Genomic DNA, 5559 nt, shown 5'->3' on the forward strand with positions numbered 1-5559 from the left:
TTCTTTCCTCCTGATGCAGTGAGGGCATCTTTTACACGCATCTCCTGCTTTCAGGAAGGAAAAGGGAGCACGCTCTTCCTGCACCTGCTGTCAGAGGTGTCAGAACGCTCTTCCTGCACCTGCTGTTTTCCAGGTGCCCTTAGCTCAAAACAATCCTTATGTCAAAGTGTCATATTTTGGGGTGGCGTATGTTGCCACTCTTCAAGTTCAAGCATGGGAATATGCCCAGAGAACAGCATAGTTAGTTCAGATCTCCTTGTGATACTGTGGGGTCACCATGCTGGAAGTGAGTCCAGAAGGTCCAGATCATACTTGATATCTGTTAAAAATAAAAACAAAACCCTTCACCTAGGTCATTTGTAAATGTGGAAGATAGTATTCAAATTATTTAGGAATCAGTAATCTAGGGACCCCTGGGTGGCTCAGTCAGTTAAGCATCTGCCTTTGGCTCAGGTCATGATCCCAGGGCTTGCTCAGCCGCCTGCTGTGTGCCGCTCACTCTCTCTGACAAATAAGTAACTAAAACCGTCATAAATAAATAAACAAATAAATAAATAAAACAAGGATTTTAAAAATAGAAACCAGTAATATATGTAAAAATCCGTCATCTTATCTTTTTTGAAAGTTTCTGAAAGCACTTTATTTACTTCTTTAGTTTCGTTCTTTAACCTCTACACCCAACATGGGGCTTGAACTCACAATCTCAAGCTCGAGTCACATGTTCTAATGAGTAAGCCAGCTAGGCACCCCTAAAATCTTTCATTTTATTTTTATGTTAAGATTTTATTTGTAAGTAATCTCTATACCCAACTTGGGGCTCGAACCTACAAACCCGAGATCAAAAGTCTCATGTTCCATAAACTGAGCCAGTCATTTTAGGCACCTTCACCTTAAAGGCACTGGGAAGAATTCAGGGTTTCTACCCACAACTCTAATATAGTAATACCACCAGATTAGTCTTCTCACTTTAAACAACTACAAAGATGGACAAAATACGTGAAGGGTCTGTTTACAGACACTGGACAGAGGTAGTGCAAGGCTGTGATTCCATGAGAGAGGGTTGAGGTTGGCACAGCAATCTGGAATCCCAGGAGAATACGGTATTCACACTGAGTTGTGAAGGCAGACATCAAAATCAGGGCAGCTGAAGTTAACAGGAATCTTCAGCACAGAGCATCGGAAAGGAGAAAAGATGCCACTTTTCAGAAGTCCACATTTGGTCTCCTGCCAGTCATTTGCTGAGTGTAAAGCAGCTCATGCGCAGAAAGCTACTATCCAATCTGGCTTACCAGAGGACGGATGCTACAAGATGGCAAACAACAGATCCTAGAGATCAGTGCTGGCAACACTGGGACTCAGGCTCTGTTAACAACTCTACCACTCTGAGTATAGAGGTGATACACCAGAACTGCTCTGTTTTAGGTGTGAAGACCACACCCTAGTGTCAAGCTTGACCCTCCCTAACAAATATTAAAACCAAGCCCTGGTAAGATTAACAGAGGGAGGAGCCGGAGTTTCCAGGTTGAGTCACACCAAGTTAGAGCGCTTTAGGAAACCCCTTGGACTTTCCAAAGATCCACCTAAACAAAACGTAAATCCAGTGCTACACAAACTCCAGGTCATGCATTAGTCATCAAATTGGTTAGTGGAACATATATTGATACTGTTTGGAGGAAGGTATCAGAATCTGAAATCTCTACAATGTATCATTCAAAGTGTGCTATAAACAATAAAAAGTACTAGACACACAAAGAAACAACAAAATGAGGCCCATTGAATTCATACTTAAGAAAAAAACAGCAGTCAAGAGAAACCAGCTCCCAGGGTATTAATTTTAGCAGACTTCAAAATACATATATACGTATAAATTACATATGTATATTTTATATAATTATTTATAAGTAATATACATGGAACAAAAGGAATATACAATGTCTTTGAGTGTCCTGGTTTGTTTTTTTTAAGATTTATTAATTCATTTTGAGAGAGAGAGAGAACCAACAAGATGGGTAGAGGGAGGGGAGAAAGATTCTCAAGCAGACTCTGGGCCGGGCCCTATGCAGGCGATTTAACAATCCTTAAATCACTACCTGTGCCACACACTTAACCCACTGCGTCACCCAGCTGCCCCCATTTTGTGTTCTAATTAAAGGAACTGACACAAAAAAATGAAAATCATAAAAAGAATCAAGTATTTCACACGGTTGATATACTCTAAATTAGCAACCAATATATGGTGCTGTTACTGGAAAGTTTGGGAACCAAGTGGTAGAAATGGGAGTGGCTCCTCTCACTATTACCCCTAGGGATATACTAGTGAACATTTTGCTTCCCATCTACCTCTGTAACTTTGATCTGTTGATCCAGCAGTCTTAGTTCCCAAGTCTTAGTTCCCAAGGGCAACTTGGGCTGCTACTACACAATGGCGGTAAGGAGGAGTATTTGAGGAATGCAGAAAAGCCATCAGAAGACCCTTTGGAACTCTCATTGGAAGTCAATGGAAATTTTAACGATCCACTACAGGTAACACAGAGAACGGTCCAGAGACTCTAGGAATGAGGATTTATAGATCACTCCACCAGACAAGATAACTGCTAACACAGAAGTGTGGTACTTGCTGAGGGCAAAAGAAATATGTAATTAGTAGCGAAGACAGTCATAAATACCAGTGGCAGTTGCAGAAGTGAGGACTCGTAATAAAATGAGTATTTCTTCCTTATTTTGATACAAATATTTTTGCATATGTATGAACCAATATTTTCCTCTTTCCTTTTCCATCCCACTACCAGCTAACAAATATAAGATGTGTTGATAGTACTCAACTTTTAATCTAAGTAGGGGGAATGACGGTGATTCAACTGGAAGAGGAATGAACATCATTCAAAGAAAAGGGATTTTATTCTTTGCGGGGGGGGGGGGGGGCTGGCATGTTTTCACTATTTGAAGAAAGCATGATTTTCCTATTGTCTTTAATACTGAAAGTTAAAAATGATTTTTAAAGGAGCAGGAGGAATACCACGCAGACACCAAGTCTGTAAGAGGTGGACTGTGGTGGATTTGTGTCCATTTTCATTCTAAACCGGAAGCACATTTTCCAGAATTCCTATTCGTGCACAGTTCTGCATTAGCTTAACGTATCAATTTGGAAGGTGGAAATGGAAGTGGCTGCCATATTCTATTAGAACCCTGAAAAGGACAATTCACACATGCACTTTATCAGCTGATTTATTTTCTGGGCATATGGCAGTAGGCAGGCTGGTTTTAACAACTCTTGCCCTATCTCTCGGGGTTTCTTCTGTTCCTTGGCACTGCTGGACGTTTAACTCCTTGACACTACCAGCTAGATACTACTTAACGTTAAGATTGAAAGTTTGGAGTGTTGAGGCAAGTTCTACGTCTTTCCTCTTTTATGGGGTTCACTGTCCCACTCTGTCCCTGCAAAGCTAGCTTTGTTGAACCCTATGCTAATGCAAACCCCCTCTTACTACTGAAATCCTGGGACGTTCCTGTGATAATGCTTAAGAAACCAAATACAGAAACCAGCAGATAAAAACCACACTAAAAACTCAACAGAACTCTCAACTAAAACTATCCAAAACACAACTAAAACACAGTTTTGGAAAAACGTGCCAAAATTCCCAATGACATAAAAGCTGTATAAGTGCCTCTTCTTTAAAAAGAAACGCTAACTCAAAAAACAGCCACTAGTTAGTATAAACAGGACACCGTAAATCTGGAAAACAAAAAATACTACAAAATACCACCATTGAAATAACCATATAAGCATACAAGAAAACCAATACACGTATAAACTAAAACAAAGACCCCTCTAGTAACGCTTAAGAAAAAAAAAACGCACTCTATTTTTATAAACAAAAATGACCAGGGAAAAGCGCGAACGCAGTCCCCCACTACCACAAACTATGTAGTCGAGTTTCCCACATTTGGGGAAATCGCAGGGGTCAGCACATCCGGAGTGCAATGGATAAGCCTCGCCCTGGGAAAACCACCTTCGTGATCATGGTAACTCCCCTGCCAGGTAAGTATGACTTTTCGCTCCTCCGCCCCACATCAGCTGCACACGCCTTGCACTCTTCACACACGACCACTTCGCTCCCCACCATTCTTGAGCCCCTCGACGCCTTCCTCGCACGCAGCACAACGAACCTCTGTCAACCGCCCGCACTGCTTCCCATAGCCCCGGAGATCCCATTGTTATTTAGGCAGCAGCTGTCGAACCATCAGCCCCCGCGCTGCTATATTTACATAAGACACGCCCTCCTCGTGACGTCACAAGAACCCTGACCTCCGGCCTACCTCCTCCCTTCCACCCACCCCTCCTCGGCTCCCCAGGTCCGGTCTTTCCTTCCCAGCCCCATCCGCGGCGGCGACGGGCGTGGGTTCTGAACCTCTGCTCGCCTGTAGGGAACCTGACAGGCTGTTCCTGTCTCTGTACCTTTCTTCAAATAATGCCTTTCAGTGTGTAAAACAACAAAGGAAAGGGGTTCCTTTCAGATCCAGTCAGCTTTCTGATTGCAGCACTGTGTGTACATCTATTAAAATTCTCGAGGCATCACAACTGGTGGCGAAATCTAGTCCATTCTTTTTTTTTTTTTTTTTTTAAAGATTTTACTTATTTGACAGAGATCCCTAGTAGGCAGGCAGGGGAGAGAGAGGAGGAAGCAGGCTCCCTGCTGAGCAGAGAGCCCGATGCGGGGTTCAATCCCAGGACCCTGGGATCATGACCTGAGCCAAAGGCAGAGGCTTTAACCCACTGAGCCACCCAGGCGCCCCAGAAATCTAGTCCATTCTTGAAAGTTCAGTTTCATGTACGGAACATCTCATTCATTTCCCTTTCTAACCCTTCGATATGGGAAAGTTTTCAATTTTTTTTTTTTTTTTCTTCTAGTCCTTTTCTGGAACACACGTTATTCTGAAAGCAGAAAGAGTTAAGGGTCCTCAGTCAAAACCTAGACGTAGCTTTCGGGACTCAGGGTAAGTCATTTTTGGCCCGATTGTTTTCCATGATCTCTGATGCCCTACCTCGCTACTCGCCTGAGCACACTTCTCCAGGAACTTCCCAGGAGGTGTCCGAATTACCAAGCAAGGCAAAACCTTTAGTTAAGAATTTTAAGGGAATTCAAGAGAGTGCAAAAACTAACAGTCTCTACCAGGCTAGGAATTAGCCTAACCCTATCAGAGACAATAAATCAATGGTAAAACTCCCAGTACCTTTTCCAAAAGTAAACAAGACCCTATATTCCTTACCAGAGATAAGGAGCCCTAGACCCCACCCAGCACGCCCAGAGCCCTTCTCCCCCCTGGCCAACTACCCGCTGCTTCTTCAAAGTGTTGTTCTCGGCCCTAGGAGGAGCACCAGCCTCATTAACATAACATTAGACGCACCTTAGAGGCCTGTTTTCTAAGTGCGATGCAACATTCTGTCAGCCTTTACAGGCTATGACCACATCCCCTTTTTCTGAGAATTCATCCTAACCCCAGGTAAAAAGAACCTGCTGATCCCTACCTGGGGAGCCGCAGCTTTAGAATTTATTCCCC

The 5559-nt window shown here is 43.1% G+C and overlaps 1 non-coding gene across 1 annotated transcript; it reads right to left on the reverse strand.

Moving 5' to 3' along the window:
• Nucleotides 1-3883: 3883 nt before the first annotated feature.
• LOC131810723 (U1 spliceosomal RNA) lies at nucleotides 3884-4047 on the reverse strand. The gene has a single exon (XR_009345702.1). It is a non-coding gene; the product is annotated as a U1 spliceosomal RNA (small nuclear RNA).
• Nucleotides 4048-5559: the final 1512 nt, after the last annotated feature.

Source organism: Mustela lutreola, chromosome 10, assembly GCF_030435805.1.
Source record: "Mustela lutreola isolate mMusLut2 chromosome 10, mMusLut2.pri, whole genome shotgun sequence".
Lineage (NCBI taxonomy): Eukaryota > Metazoa > Chordata > Mammalia > Carnivora > Mustelidae > Mustela > Mustela lutreola.